Source organism: Lygodium microphyllum, chromosome 6, assembly GCF_053477565.2.
Source record: "Lygodium microphyllum isolate KBCC chromosome 6, Lygodium_microphyllum_v1.1.10, whole genome shotgun sequence".
NCBI classification, from domain to species: Eukaryota; Viridiplantae; Streptophyta; class Polypodiopsida; order Schizaeales; family Lygodiaceae; genus Lygodium; species Lygodium microphyllum.
In genome coordinates this window covers 146,167,425-146,184,810 of record NC_141140.1, presented here as the reverse complement: position 1 = coordinate 146,184,810, position 17,386 = coordinate 146,167,425, and the positions used below count along the sequence as shown (strand labels likewise).

At 40.4% G+C, this 17,386-nt stretch overlaps 1 protein-coding gene and 1 pseudogene across 28 annotated transcripts in view; both read left to right on the top strand.

The window, feature by feature from the left end:
• Positions 1–17,386, top strand: part of UBP25 (ubiquitin-specific protease 25) — an 85,881-nt gene that overhangs the window by 62,144 nt on the left and 6,351 nt on the right. The gene's annotated exons all lie outside the window — the stretch shown is intronic.
• LOC148035256 (uncharacterized) lies at positions 11,704–13,590 on the top strand (annotated as a pseudogene).

Sequence of the window (17,386 nt, the reverse complement as noted above, 5' to 3'; positions counted from 1 at the left end):
GAAAGAAGTGGGAGTCAGGGAGAGAGAAAAGGGAGGTGGGATGTTAATATACATCAAAAATCAAGGCTTGTCGGGCCAACTAAAGTGATTACAATGTATCCACGAAATGGGAAGAAACAAGGGAAAAAGCTGAAACGAGTGGCTAACTACTGCAAGAGTCACAAACTACAAGGCTAACTTTTACCATCTAAATTGTCCAACATTGGGTTTTAAGGTATGTCTGAGAGGTGATGTGAAGTTTTGGTGAATAGGTCCTTCTAACATTTTGGTTTAACTTGATGGATGCCATGTATTTGTGCACCCTATTGAAGTCCACATGTGCACACTCTTCTTCTATATATATCTCTTGTTGAAGTATGCCCAATCAAAGTCCACACCCCTATGCTTTTGCTGTATATACTCCCTGGTCTTTTGTATTCACATCTTGAGAACTTTGTTAAAGAGATCTCAATTGAGAGGTTTGAGAATTATTTGCTTGTTCCTTTGCATTTGGGAAAGAAGGTCAGCTAGACAAACTGCCAAACTTTTTATTCTTCTTTCTTGCTTAACACAACGCTTAAACCATTTTTGACATGATCAGCTTGGTGATTAAACCAAACCGAAGGGTCATTTAATAAAGGTTTATTGTATTGTTCAAATAAAGTTTGTCATGCATTCAAAAACTCAGGAAAATTAAATGTCTTGGAGCCAAAATTAAAAATGTAAATTGGAAAAGAAATATGACTAACAATATCTCGGTTTAAAGTAAAAGCAATGGCTCCACCAAAACCAATTGGATATTCTGATGCTATATTGACCAAGGCCTTGGTCCAGTGGATTGTGGGTGTCGTACTCTATAAAATTGCCTTGTCTACAATGATCTCTCAAGGTATTTGAGTGGTTATAGATACCCCTTGATCACCAATGTTTGAGGTCATTATTGGTCTGAAAGCAGCTATTGAGACGTGTCGACTAATCTTCTCCCCCCCTTCCCAAAAAAAAAAAACCAAACACCAAGGCCCACCAAAAAAAAAGAAGAAAAAGAAAAGGTTTGGCTCCGGCTATTAGATGTCCATTTTTCCCTTTCCCACTTTGGGGCTTTGTAACTATGTATTGGAATTGGAGCCAAATGCACCTATATGGGGACATCGTTGCGAAGAAACCTGTTTCATAAGGTTAGGAAACTTGTTTCATACCTAGGCATTACATAAATATATATTTTAAACTTTCACAAATGCCATATCCTTAATGCCTTGGGACTTTTACAATCATCGTTTATCATGTATTTACTTAACACATTGACATGGATATTGGCATTGATTGCTGAAGTTTTGTTTTGAGTTGTTATCCATGATGATTGCTTATATTGATGGCTCCTTGTATAGCCAAAGTTGATGGAGCCAAAGTTAATATTGGGCATGGATAGTGAACCATGATGCATGCAAGTATTAATGCTATGTTGAATGTTCATTTGCATTGTATAGAATAATGAATAATATCAATTTATGTTTTCTACATTACATTGGTCATACAATATATATGTAGAGCACAAACAATTGGTACTCATGGAACAAGTGCAAATGCATGGCCAACTTGGTAATGCCAATCCATGGGAATATGGACAACATGATATTTATGCAAATGCAAGCATGGGACAACAAGGATACATTGGTAATGGCATCATTTGTCATGCAATGGTTGGTGAAGGATCGCATATGGGAATGTATGGCATGGATCCCTATGGTATGCAATAGCCAATGTATGGTTCTTAACACACAATGTATTTGGGTATGCCAGATGGAATGCACAATCCCATGTATAGCAACATAGATTAAACCTATCTTCCTTCTGTGGATAGGTGGTAATTCCCTGATTACAACTTTGTTACAACAATAACATTTATTTCAAAATTGAGAAACGCAAATTAACTTACAATATTGGACAATGGATACCCGTTGGCCCTGAAAGTGGCATCCCTTTCGGTATTTCTTTGACTTAATTGAAGAAGAAGTTGATGTACAATGGGATTATTTCAATTCCTTTCAGTATTCCAACTTCCCTTGTTGTTCAAAATGACTAGCAAGTCTTCAATTTGATTTGCCCCTTGATTTGGGCAGTCAATTGGCAGAATGTCCCAAATTCATTGATTTGATGGTCCCTCCACTTGAATTTGACTAAATACAGCTTCAACCTTGTTGAATCCAAGTCTTGAAGCTTCCAATTTTTGGCACACTTCTCGAGGCTCTTGCTAAACCCTAATTTCTGTTGCAGATTAGGGTTTACAACAAAGAAATTTGAAATTTCTTAGCCTTTGGTGATCTCAATTTTGTAATCTTCGGAGCAAGGCTGTAGAAAGATTTAGAGATAAGAGAGAATTTTGAGGAGAGAGAAATACAAACTTTCTTTATGAAGAACTAAAGAAAATCAGTCATTCACTGTTACTGCCTTGTCTCAATAGCTTATAGATGCAAAGAACTGAAGAAAATCAATCATTTACTATTTCTGCCTTGTCTCAACAACCTATAGATGCTGTCACTTGCTGTTGATTGGTTTTCTCTTTTCCCTAGCTACCTCAAAATGTCCTCCAATGGCTGCAAATCAGATTGGCAACATCTCCTTTCTGTCTCTTGTAGATAGAATACACTAAAAATACCTCTCTTTGTTGGATCTCAGCTGGGGATATGCAGGAGTTCGTGGAGGAGTGAGCGTGAGAGTGACGGCTTGAGTCAGAGAGGGAGAGTGAAAGTACGATTAGATTTGAGTGTACCGACAATGTGTGTTGGTACACAAAGAATAAAATGTATTTATACTTAGGGCACGTAAGGGTGTATTCACATGTACAACTAAATAATGTGTGTGTACTATACACGGAGGTCAAATGGGCCTTTATCCCAACAACCTCCCACTTAAAGGTCCAAAGTGAACCTCTAACCAACTCCCACTAATCGTATGTAATGCTCATGCAGAGCTTTGCTTAGACTTTTAGTGAGAATATCTACAGGGTTGTCCTGTATTTTGATATTGGTCAATGTGATTAGGCCATCTTCCAGAATCTGTTTGATGAAGTGATATTGCACATCTATATGCTTTGTGCGTGAATGATACATGGCATTCTTAGCCAGATACACAGCACTCTGGCTATCACTTCCTAAAACTGCAGTACCCATAGATATGTCGAGATCCTTTGTAAGTTTGCTCAACCATATAGCTTCCTCAGAAGCTTTAGTAGCTGATATGTATTCAGATTTAGTAGTACTCAGTGCGACGATGTTCTGCAACTTGGAACACCAAGAAACAGCCCCACCAGCAATTGTAAAGACATACCCATTGGTGGACTTAGGAGTGTCCAAGTCACCTGCCATGTCTGCATCACAATAACCTTGTAAACTAAGTGCACCTTGCCCATAGCAAATACACTTTCTTTGTGTACCCTTTAGGTATCGAAGAATACACTTGACAGCCTCCCAATGTCTTTTGCTAGGATTTGACATAAACTTGCTAACAACTCCCATTGCACGAGCAATGTTTGGATGAGTAGCAACAATAGCATACATAAGAGAGCTACAAGTTGATGCATAAGGGACTCTCTTCATAGCATTTGCTTCCATGTCATCTTTTGGGTTGTTGGCTTTACTAAGCTTAAGATAAGGAGGTAAGGGTACCCCAAAAGGCTTAGCTTCAACCATGTTAAATGTGTCCAGTACATTTTCAATGTACTTTTCTTAAGATAAAAACAACAATTTCTGCATTCTATCTTTGCAAATCCTCATGCCCAAAATTTGCTCTGCATTTTCCAAATCTTTCATGAAGAAGGCTAATTTCAGCTGATTTTTGAGAGCATCCAAGCTAGTCTTTCTTTCCCAACTAGCAACATATCATCCACGTACAAAATAAGTATGATGGGGTTGCCATCCGTATCCTTCTTCATGTATAATTAATGATTTGCATGGCTGTGTGTAAACCCATGAGATAGCATAAAGGTGTCAAACTTTTTGTACTACTGCCGTGGTGCTTGCTTCAGCCCATACAAGCTGTGTTTTAGTACAACAATGTCACTAGCCCTCGGGTTGTTTCATGTAAATTTCCTCATCAATGTCACCATGCAAGAAAGTTGTTTTTATATCCATTTGGTACAGCTGTAAGTCCAATACAGTAATGAGAGCAAAAAGCCCACGTAGAGTGGTCATCTTCACAACAGGTGAGAAGACTTCTTGGAAGTTGGCCCTTCCTTCTGTGCATACCCTTTAGCAACCAATCTTGCCTTGTACTTGGGTTTCCCATCAATAGTCGTTACTTTGTAAACCCATTTGTTTGGAAGAGGCTTCCTTCCTTTGGGCAACGACACAAGATCCCAAGTATCATTTGCATATAGAGATTTAATCTCTTCTTGCATAGCTAGCTCCCACTTATTAATTCGCATAACGTGGCGTCTTTGTATGTAAGAGGTTCACCCTCATTTGTAAGCATCACAAAATGAAGGAGTCGTCAAACCTATGTGGTTGCCTTCTTACGCGTATAGACTTGCGTATCCAATGATTAACATTTTTAGGAACTGGGTCTACATCTGGAGGTATATTATTTCTAGCATTTATTGGTACTGTAAACCATTTTCAGCATATTGTTCATGCTGTATAGCACCTTCATTTTCATTATTAGCACTTGCATTTTCATAATCAGCAAGTCTATCTTGCTGTCCATGACCTCCTTGTGCTCTTATTTGCTGTCCATCATTATCTGGCTAAAAAATAACCGACTGATCATCAGTTTCAGCATGTGGTAGAGCACCATGAGGCTCATTTTCTGAAGTAATAGGTGGTTGCAAATTTTGAAATTTGACATTTGACATATCTTCATTAGAGGCTAAAGTACCTTTCAACAATTTTGCCTCATGAAACACAACATTACGGCTGCGAATAATTTTCTTGGACTAAGGTAACCACACTTTGTAGCCAAATTCACCCTCATCACCATACCCCATGAAGATGCCTTTGCAAACAGCTTTTGCAATCAGCATGGAACCCTTTTTCACTTTCCACAAACCACCACCAAACAGTGGAGTGTAGCCATGCAAGTCAAGCTGACCAATAGATAGTAAACTCTTTTTAATGCTAGGCACATATTTGACATCTTTCAATACAAGCTCTTGCCCATTGTCTAAAGACAAGTGTACATTGCCAATCCCATCAATGCTGCAAGCATAGTTATTTCCAAGATATACCTTTCCATAACTACTTGTATTGAACATAGCAAAACACTCCAAGCAAGGAGTTACATGGAAAGAGGCACCACAGTTTATAATCCAAGTCTGAGTGAGACCATCATCAACTGACAAAAATTCATCAATCACATCAGCCTTGGTAATCTGCACATCCTACATGTGACATACAAGGGCGTCATAATCAACTGCACATAATACATCAGCCTCTGTATTCAAAAGCTCCTCTATGACCACATTGGAGGTCACATTGGCCTTTCCCTTGCCTTTGGCTATCTTAGATGGATCTGTTCTTATCCTCCTCCTTTTTATCTCCTGCATTCTTCTTTCTCTCTTGTTCCTTCTTGTAATACCTGCAATCTGGTTTCTTCTGGCCCTTTCGACCATAGTGATAGCAAGTAATGTCACTGTTTTTCTTTCCTTTGCTCTTGCTCTTGTTTCTTTGTTCTACATTTGCACTTTTCTTTTCAGCCCTGCCTCTTACATTCAAGATTGAACCCCTCACCCCATCATATGAGAGATTGGGATTATTGTTGAGAGAAACCACCAAGGTCTCCCAAGAGCCAGACAGCGTCATGATAAAAAAGATTGCCCTCAACTTATCTCATCAAAATCCAAATTTGCATCCTTGAGCTGATTTAAAATGCATGTAAATGCACTCAAGTGCTCAACTGTAGGCTTTGACTCATCCAATCGTATATTCACCAACTTGCGCATTAAATGCAGATGTTTAACAGGTGTGGTGATCTCATAGGTAGTTTTCAGCTTCTCTCATATTGTATAACTTCTATCTAAACCCTTAATGTCTGTCAAGATGTCATCAGTGACACCCATCTTAATGTAAGCCATAACCTTTTTTGTTTACTCTGGTTCAATCTGCATCAGACATTTGTGCGGGTTTATATTCCTGCAAAGCATCCTCACAATCCTTTAGGAACAATATGCCCTGGATACGGTCTTTCCAAAAGGTCAAAGCCATGAGCATCAAACTGTTTGTTTTGCATCAAACTCTTGATGTCTGAATTGGAAGAAGTTGTAGCCATTTTATCACAAACATAAGAGTAAACGCCCCTGAATTGCAGAAACACAAGCTGAAGCAGCAAACACACTGCTGTTCTTCCTCAAACAGTAATAAATCTCTGTTGTTTGTGCATGAACAAGCCACCACACAAGCAAAAATGCAGAAATTTACCAAATTTTGCACAAGCCCCAAAATTTCAGGTCCAAAAGTACATAAATGTTAGCCAATCAGACCTAGTTGAGGAAAATTTTACCAATATATGAAAAGCCCCAATTTTTTGGGATTCAATGTTAAGAAATTTTACTCAAAAGAGTGAAATTTTGACAAATATGGCAAAATCCCCAATATCACTCGCCGACTAGCGGCCGTGATGGTTCCCGCTGCGTGCGTCGTCTGTTCAGTCGACTACTACCTTGTCACCCGAGTGCTGCCCTCCTATCGCTTGTTGCTTGACACGTCACTTGCACGCCACACATTGCAGTGTCACCTATCTGTGACCCTTGTAGTGAGCTCGTCAACTACGACTTGACTGTTACCTAAATGTTACCCACTACTCGTCTCGTGTTGGTGGTCTCAGAAAGTGCGTGAAACTTTAAGCTCTGATACCAATTGTTGGATCTTAGCTGGGGATGTACAGTAGTTCGTGGAGGAGTGAGCGTGAGAGTGACGGCTTGAGTCAAAGAGGGAGAGTGAAAGTACGATTAGATTTGAGTATACCAACAATGTGTGTTGGTACACAAAGAATAACATGTATTTATACTTGGGGCACGTAAGGGTGCATTCACATGTACAGCTAAATAATGTGCGTGTACTATACACGAAGGTCAAATGGGTCTTTATCCCAACATCTCTCTAGCTTGTAAAGACGTTTTCGAGTCCTGCATGGGCATTTTTGACAAGTGGTAGTCTTTCCAAATGGTTTTTCCAACATTATCAATAATTAAATTTTAATTTTCAATATTACTAATACTAAAAATTAATCTAGTAATTATTTTGTTGCCCAAAAAAATAATCCAGTTGGCCAAAAACTAGGGAATTTTTATTTTTTAGTGTCTGTGCACCATCTTTGACCATCAGATTGGCTTTAGGTACCATTAAACGCCACTTCTCTAGTGTCACCAATTGACACTTATGGCCAAATGAATGACCTAGGCCAACAATTGGCACGAGATACCATGAAGTACCTCTGCAACATAACTTATAGTAACCTTTGCCTTTGACATCTTGTGTTTTTCTTGGATACCGGGCTCATAAATTTACTCTAACCCTAGTTACATCTCACATATGCAACATTTACTTAACCATGTGTTTAAAAATTAATCCACATATTAGGTGAGGTTTCAAAAATACATGTCCTCATGACCATAGATATGATGCTTGGGGCACAAAGTGGGCCATATGGAAATGAATCAGCACCCCCTTGGGCTGTTGGTGCATAATGATTTACTGTTGGTCATGCAAATGCATCTGATAGTGCTGGTTATCATGGAAATGCAAGAAGTGTATCCTTTTTGCAGCAGCCTATTTATGACAATTTGACTTCGATAGGTTCGGCAAAGGACTATGATGAGGGTGGCAAAAGTGTGAAGTTTGACCCTTTTAGTGGTGTAGAAGATAGGCTGAAAACTCACTTTCATATAGCAATTTGATGCAGCTTATTTGGGAGACAACTTCATAGAGGCGTCTAAAATTCGTAAGGCAATCACATTTCTGAAGGGAAATGCATTATAGTGGTGGTTTACACTTCTTATTAAGGGGAAGGGCACCTACCACTTGGGTTAAGTTCAAGTAAATGTTTGCTTCAAACCGGTTGACAAGCACATTTGAAGTGGACATGGTAATGGCATGGAACCAATTAGATGCAAAAGATTGCAAGAACTTGGACCAATACAATAAGAAGTTTTGGGATGCTTTGTTGCTGTTACTTCTTATCTGTTAGTTCCCCTTCATGAGCAAGTGGAGAAGTATGTATGTGGTTTGCCATAGGGAATTCGTGAATTTTTCATTAAGTCCATTGTTTTTGGCATGTCACAACTAAAAGAAATTGCTACTACAATTTATGTATTGCTGCATGGAAATGATGCAGGATTCCAAGACAGTGATGTCATCTCAAATGTCAAAGAGATAAGGGCTGAAAAAAAAGGGCAGATCTGAAAATAAAGTTGAAAATCAGGGCAGATGTGAAAATAGGGCTGGAAAGAGGAGTAGAAGGCAAATAGGTCTAGGAAAAATGATGCACGTGGTAAGGAACTCATGGCTGCAAATAAATGCTTTATTTGTGAGCAGGAGGGGCATATGGCAAGGAGCTGTCCTAGTAAATAGCAAGTTAGTAAGGATGATGGTAAGGGAAAGAAAGGTAAAATCTCAGTTGGGTTAGTGTTAGATGTAGTGGTAGATCAGCCCAATGATGATAGCATTGAGCTCTGTAGAGCATGGGGGAAATTTGAGATTAGTATATACTTATTTTTCTTGATCTAGGAGCATGATCAAACTCTATCTCTATTGATATGGCCACTTGTTTAGGCATTAGAGAGGATGAGATAGGGCCCATGGGGTGAGTAAGGGAAAGAAAGACAAAATCTCAGTTGGTTTAGTGTTTGATGTAGTGGTAGATCAGCCCAATGATGATAACATTGAGCTTTGTAGAGCATGGGGCAAAATTAGAGATCAGTATACGCTTATTTTCCACGATCTAGGAGTATGATCAAATCCTATCTCTATTGATATGGCTGCTTGCTTAGGTATTAGAGAGGATTAGATAGGGCCCATGGGTGAGATTAGTATGGCATGCAAGGGGCATGTAAAGCCAGTCACTCCTATCATTGGAAAACTTCGTCTGCACATCCAAAGTTATGTGAATAGATAAGAGTTTTTTATTGCATCTTTGGAAGGATGTGATGTTTTGCTTGGGATGCCTTGGTGCCATCATGTGCATGCAATTATTGATACTCATGATAAAATTGTGACCCTCTCATAAAGGTAAGGTTCGTGCTTTAGATATAAAACTGAAAGGAGAATTTATCCCTTTTGTATTTGCTTTGCTATTTCCAAAGTAATGAATAATCATGTTTTAGCTTGGTTTTTACTAAAATAAAAGTGATAATGAAAATGTTTGGAATGTGGCTCACTTGGATAAAGATTGCATATCATTTCTGAAAATGTATACTGATTGCTTATCTCAATCATTTTCGGGGCAGCTACCACTTGAAAGGCCTTGAGGACCATAGCATAGATTTGATCCCTAGTAGCAGTCCTCCTAACAAGCCACCTTATAGAGTGCAGCCCAACAAGAGGACATTATACATCTAAAAATGCTTAAGGAGCTGCCCAATATACTTCAACTGCCGCAAAATAATACCCCCTTCAATTGTAGAAATTATATGCTGAAACCAGTCTTCCTTCTTGGAGGGGGTGGTAAAACCGGATCAAGCACTTAATTACAATAATTAATAAATGAGCATAAACTAAAATGCACACATTATCTCATCAATCTTGGACGGTAGACATCCGTTTGGCTCCGAAAGTAGTGCCCCTTTAGGTATTTCTTTAACTTTAATTGCTAATGGATTGAGTATAAGTTGAGATTCCACAATCTCCTTTGTTGATCCAAAAACCTCTTGTTGTAAAAGCAATTAGCAAGCAATTTGGGCCAATTGCCCCTTGATTTTGAGCCAAGACTTGCACAAATGGAACCAGCAATGGACCAATTGTAGCCCCAATTCACAGTGGATGGTCTGATATCTAAAATCCTTATCAATGCCACGAATTTCAAGTGCTAATTTTAGTGTACGATGCCTTATCTTGTTGGCGTGGATCCTAAGGTGGATGCTAAACTCCTTACTTGGTGAGATCCCCAGAAGATTGCGTTTTGCAGCAAATTGTTGTTCTCTGATCTGAAAATGGGTTAGTCTCTCTCTCTTCCCCAAGCTGTAAACTAACTGAATGACTGAGATCCAGTTCCCAAAAACGTTTTCTCAGTTTATATGGGCATTTTTTGTCAAGTGACAACCTTCTAAACCCATTTTTTTAGCATTATCTAGCAATTCAATTACTTTTTGGAATAAAATAATCCTGAAAATTAATTTCAGTCCTTTTGACCTTGTCCAAAATTAAATGTGCCCATCCATAATTTAATTATCTAGGCCATTTGCATTCTGGAGTAGTTTCCGACCTTAGAATGGGATTAATTAATTATTAATGCTAGTCCTTAGTGTCATTTTTGACACTTATTGGCCACCAAAATCCAGTTGGCATAACTTATCACAACTTTTTTCTTTGATACCTAGTGTATCTATGGGGACCTTGGTTTGTACCATGAAATAATTGCCATGTATATCAAATGTGCTAAACAACATCGCACATTTGATCGGCAAGAATTTAAAATTTCACGTCCTCGTGACACATGCTAAAATAGTAGTGCAAGTGGCCAAGATCTTGTTAGTAGTCATGTGTGACTTGTGTGGTCATCTCGTGCTTGTGAGCCCCAATTTGAGTGCGACGAGGAAATTAGAAACTCTGATATTGTATTTGTTTGTTATTTTATGTGTTTAGACACTTATGATGAATGGCACATTAGTATATTTCTTTTTGTGCACGTTTGGCTACTTTTTAGGGGTTTGACCAAATTTAGGGTTTTTTCTCTTTTTCGCCTATATATAGGCAACTTGCTTTACTTTCATTATCCATTATCCATCATTGATACTTCGTGATCAGCCAATCCTCCTCATTCTCTTATCCCCTTGCCACCATTTGTCGCCCACATTGATGCGTAGAGCTGCGTGTTGGGGCTGACTGTTGTAGCCTTGTACCTTCAACCATTGTTATCACATTGTTTTTTTTTTCTCATGGGTCCTCTGTCTCCTTCTTTTCTCCGTGTTTACTTTTTTCTTTCCATTGCGCACTCTCACATGGTATCAGAGCCATGTGCGGGAGTCCGAGATCTCGAAGAGAAGCATACTGTCCACAACAAAACTTGCTAAGTGCCATCCCCATGTGCTGCACATTTTGCACTTGGAGTTTAACAAGGTAGGGTGCTATGTACCTCGAAACGACGTTTTGGAGAGTCCGAAACGGACCGATTGTTTCGGACCGGGACGAAAATGGGAGTACGCCGTTTTGGGATCCTACGGCCCGTCGGCTCCGTTTCGCGTGGTTGTCCAGCGCTGTGATTCTCGAGTCCTTCCCCAGTTCGTCTCGACTCTCGCTCGCGCGGCTTTTCTCCTTCCCCACCTCGAACCTGTAGCAATGATTATCCTTTTCCACCTCGGACCTGCAACAGCCACCTCCCGCCTTCTCTTGCTCTTGCTCTTCTTTCTTCTCCTTCTCCTTCTCCTTCTCCTTCTCCTTCTTCTTCTTCTTCTTATTTTTATTCTTATTCTTCTTATTCTTGTTGTTGTTCTTGTTCTTCTTTTTCTTCTTTTTTTTCTTTTTCTTCTCCTCCTCCTTTAATCCATTACCTAGGTCTTGACTCCTAAAGGCTAATCATATCATGGCGCCGGAACCATATTGGAGGCGCGTCACTCCGATCAAGGGATACGAGGGCTCCGACGGATCAAAGAAGTGGCGGTGCAACTATTGTGGATTGGAGAAATCGGGGAGTGTAACGCGTGTGAAAGACTACTTGGCTTGCGTTCCAAACAAAGATATTGGGCCTTATGCAAATGTGTCGGCAGAAGTAATAGTAAGTCTCCATCTTTGGCGCCAAATTGGAGGTGCCAGTGGCCCATCAGAAAGAAGTGCATCCATATCCGTATCGGGTCCAAGTGCAAAAAGGATCACGTTGCCATTTTTTAGTGGTGGTAGGCAAAAGGGCTCCTTGCATGGTGCAAGTGTCCATGTAGGACTTCAAAGGCAGACAATTGTAGAGGTAACTAGGGAACTCACACGCTTATTTATTTGGTGTGCTATCCCTTTCAATGTGGCCACTACACATCAATGGAAGAAGACAATCAGGGCAGTAAACCGCATAGGGTGTGAGTGGGAAGGTCCATCCGCAGATGCATTACGCACACGGGAGCTTCGAAAGGAAAAAGCATCCATAGAGGCTCAATTGGAGCCCTTGAAGGAGACATGGGTGAAATATGGATACACAATATTATGCGATGGATGGTCAGATATGCACCGAAGGAATGTTTACAATGTTTTGGTGTCTTCATGTAAAGGCACCATGTTCATTAAGGCCGTCGATGCCTCTACCTCAGGTCTTACCATCATAGGAGCTTTTATTTGGGATCACATGCGACAGGTTATCATGGACATAGGGTCCAAAATGTGGTGTAGGTGGTGACAGATAATGGAAGCAATTGTGTGTCTATGGGACGTATGCTTAAGGAGGAGTTTCCTAGCATAGTATGGACTCCATGTGCATCCCATTGCCTTGACTTGCTTATTGAAGATGTTGGGCAAATATCTTGGGTGGATGACATTTTTAAAACGACAACAAGCATGGTAAGATTTGTAAGAGGCCATCCGTCACAAGTATGTTTCGAGCCAATAGCACACTTGAGCTATTGAAGCCCTCCACCACTCGATTTGCTTATATGTTTATTGTATTGGAGAGGTTGATACGGGTCCGTCCAAATTTGATACGGACCATTGCATGCCAGGAATGGCTCACATGGAGCGAGAGAGAGTCTTCAAAGGCTCTTGCTTTTAGGCGCAATGTTTTAAATGAGAGTTGGTGGGTTGAGGCAGAGGCATTGGTGAAAGTCTCACTCCTATTTACACTGTATTGAGCATCACTGATATTGAGGGGAGTACTTTGGGATTTCTATATGAGTATATGGATAAAATTGGCCAAGCCTTGTTTCGCAATAGCTTTTTGCCCCAAGACAAGTTTTTGTTTAACTTTTACATGTGTAATTATTTGGTATTAATGACTCCTTGATGATTGGTAATTATTTTAACATCTAAGTTTTTAACATATTTTATCTATAGGGTTGATGAGATTCGTGCAGTGTGGAATGCACGATGGGATTGGTTCCATAAACCAATCCATGCTGTCGCACATATCTTGCATCCCCTTTGGCGTAGCGAGGAACAATACACTAGCGAGGAGTTAGAGAAGGGCTTCATGGAGTACATGAGACGCCTCACAGGGGATGATATAGATATGATGAGAAGAGTAGATGATGATTTGCTACCACAGGAGGAGCGGGATATCTACTCCATGCTCTATGAGAAGCTATCGGCACCGGCGCATGAGACTCGTACACAGAGGAGGGTTAGAGTAAGGGCCACACGTAGTGTATTACAGGCAGAGCCAGAGCCAGAGTCTGAGGATGAGGCTGAGGCTGAGGTTGCTTCATCAACTTCTCGATCAGGGACCTCGGAGTCGGACGAGGAGATGGTGCACAGATCCTCAGAGTCCAGATGACTCGTGATATACATGAGTTAGTTTAGCTGCTAGGAGTGTAGAGTCCAGATTAGAGTTGTTGGTTGTTCATTGATGTTGATACTTATAGCGTCACTGGACTTTGGAGTTTTGACAGATAATAGATTATTCACATGACATAGTTACTATCATTGTATCTTGATCCCACTTATTATGTATCTTGATTCTTGTTTCATTGTTCTTAATGTCAGTCTTCACCGCTCTTTAAAGTTTAGATCATAGATTATTCATGAGTCATAAATTCTAATTCATTTTATTACCTTATATTTAAAAATTGAGTCTTAATTGTATTAAGCTGTCTTAAGTTTCAACCATTGAGTCCTGAGTCTTGACTCCTTAATCTTCACTCGTGACTTGTGACTCGTGACTCGTGAAATGTGTAATGAATCATGATTTTAATCATATGACATGAAGACTCAAAATTTTGTATGAAATTTGAATACATGTTGTTGTAGACATTGATATAATTATATACCCATATATTATTGTATTTTTTTTAGTGTACAATCCGAAACGCTGTTTCCCCGTTTTCAAAATTTGGCCGAAACTCCGAAACTCCGGTTTTTCCCGTTTCCGTTTCCCCTGTTTCCGAAACTCCCCTGTACTATGGTAGGGTGGCATGTTTCCAACCCCTTTTTAGGCTGCATTTACTAGGGTAGATTTGCGTTTTACTCTTGGGTGGGTTCTACCAGGCTGGGCGGCACCATTATTGCACCCAGGCAGCGTCAAACAGGCTGGACGACACCAAAACAGACATACGTTTTCTGTAGGCAGCCCTCGACAGGACATGCAACAGAACCAAAGCCGTGCATTACTTCCATTTTTGTGTAGGTAGGTCATCAGTGCTTCTGGGTGCCATATTTGTAGGTTGGGTGGCACCTATTCTTTGTTGGGCGGCATATTTGTAGGTTGAGTGGCACCTGATCTCTGCTGGGTGGCTTTTTGACAGGTAAACAAATTCCTTTCTCTACTGCGTTTTAAACTGGCTGATCTGTTTTGACCAGGGCAACTTCTTTTTACTGTTGAATAGCCTCTGTTTTAGGCTAGTAGCAAGACAGATTTACATTAATTGCTGGCACACCATTTCTGGGCACTGTTGGTACATTACCGGCCCTTGGATTGGCTGCGATTACATATTGAAGACTTGTTTTCGTTTGCTTTTATTGCTTCCTTTCTCAGCCCAACATTATATGTTCCCTTTGGCAGATACTTCCTGTCTACCTTGCCCCGGGCAGTCTTCTTTTGTATCATGGCTTGATGGACCTTGATTATCTCGAGGACATCTCTTATTGGTCACCTTTATTCCATTGAAAATATCTTCTTTTGTTTTCTTGTTGGTACTTTATTGAAGGACTTCTATGGCCGATGTATATGCTATGGGAGATTATGTGGTTCGGGATCATTCAGGCCAGCCACCATCTTATTACTCTTTCTCGTTATATTCTTTCGGGGCTTCTAGTGCTTGATTGACATTGATGGGATCTCTTAAGCTGGTGCTAGTCCTACCCTCTCTCTCCGCATCTGACAAGCTAGATGGGACAAACTACCCTCTATGGTTGTGTTGCATGGAGTGTCTCTTGAATATTGTGACATTTGGAAATTTGTTACAATCCCTATACCCCGACCTACTGTGGATCCTTATGATGACGTGACCATGGATTCGGCAGCTTTATGGGATTGGTTGAATGCCAAATCCCACTCTTCTCTCCTTTGGAGTTGTACAGATTTTGTGCTCGTACATGTTAGACATCTTTGCATCATTGTAGAGATATGGAGGAGATTGGTATCTCTCTTTCCGATCTAGACATTTCTCTTGAGTTGAAGCTACGATAGCTCTGTGTCACAAATTCCCCTACAATGAGGGATCACATCGTCATGATGGAGGAGATTTGTGATGAGATTTCATTCCTTGGTACATACATTTATTTGAAGGACCTAGTTGTGACACTTTTCTCACATCTTCCATCACCGGCATATGACATGTTCTATATCAGTCTTCTCACTTCTTGTAGTGAGGAGACTCTCACTTGGGAGGAGCTAGTCTCACTGGTGCTTGAGGAGAATGAGCATTGTAATGAGAGAGATTCTTATGGAGCTTGTGTATATGGTCGTACTTTTGTGGCTTTATTTGCAATTATAGGACACACCAAGTAGAGGAAAGGGGAGAGGAAGAAAGTTGCAGTTATCTTTTGATTGTGATACAACTTTTGTGAGAAAGGGTAGAGGATATCCCATGTTTCCTCATTCTAAAAAGACCTCGCACATTGAGAAAAAGTGTTGGATATACTGTCACCTTCGTTTGGGAGGCTTTGTCTACCTCTACTTCATCACTTGCTATTTCCACTGAGTCAGCATTTCTAAACATTTATTAGGTGGAGGAGCCTTCTTTGGTTGTCTCCTTTTTCTAAGCAGCCTTGGCTTATTGCTAGTGGTGCATCGAGTTCTATGCCTCCCTGAGGAGATTTGTTACAAGTTCTCTGTCTGTTAGAGGTTATTGTCACTGCGGATAACGTTTCTTCGATGTCTATTAGTGGTGTTGGCACCTTGCCTATATTGTCCAACTGTCCATTGAGCTGTGTTTTTGAGGCCCTATATGTTGTTGGGTCTCCCTCTTCTCTCAGTTTATGGCCTTGCTAGACTTGAGACTTGTGTTGTCTTCATCGAGTTGACCATCTTTGTTTGGGATTCTTTTATAGGAGCCACTTTTGTGACAAGTTTGTAGGAGAGGGGGCTATCTATTGTTCCTTCTCCTTTCATTGTTTAGGGCCCTCTGAGACAGTTTTCTATTGTCACCCCCGTTTTCGATTGTGCACCATCAATTCCACAGGTTTCATTTCATCCCTCACTATCTCCTTTGGTGGTTACCTCATATCTCCCATCCCTTTCAGAGGGGGATGATATTGGTGATGCAGCTATGGATTTCCTATCCCTTTGTGTTTCAGATGGGGCTTTCTAGGATTGTGAGGAGTTGCTTCAGGGTTTCCAGTCTACTTTGGGCCTTTCTTTTATGTGGCTATCCCTTTTCTTTGTCATTGCGCCACCATTTCCTACTGCTTGGTCCTTCATCCTTGGTGTTTCTATGTAGCTTATGGCACCTTCTGTAGTTCCTTACTATTGTCATCTAGTTGGGTTAGAGGCTTGGCTCACCTATCCCTGAGCGTCGAGGTCTCTCCATTACCTTTGCCCTTTGGTGGCCTTCCATTTGATCAGCTATATGAAGAAGGGGTCTTGCTCCTTGAATGGCTTTTTTCATTGATGGATTACATCGGCATTGACACTCTTATTGCCACCCTTGGATCGGCATTTCCTTTGGCCTTCTACACATTTAGGATATGAGAGGGGGTGTTAGCAATCGTGTGTCTCGTATGGCTATCTCCTGCTTGTGAGTTTGAGTTAGATGAGGACATTAAGAGCTTTGACATTGTATTTGTCTGTCATTTTATGTGTTTTAGATACTTTAGATGGAGGGTACTGTAGTGCATTTCTTTTTGTGCACTTTTGGCTATTTTTAGGAGTTTGACCACATTTAGGGTTTTTCATCTTTTTTGTCTATATATAGACACTGACGCACAGAGCTGCGTGTTGGGGTTGACTTTTGTAGACTTGTACCCTTTAGCCATCGCAGCCACATTGTTCCTTCTCTATCTTGCGTTCTCTTTGTCTCCTCCTCCTCTCCGTGTTCACTTTTTTCTTTTTGTTGTGCACTCTCACAGATCTATCATATCAAAAGTATGCTATAATTTAGCTTTCAAAGCTGAAATATGTGTCATGAGGTTTA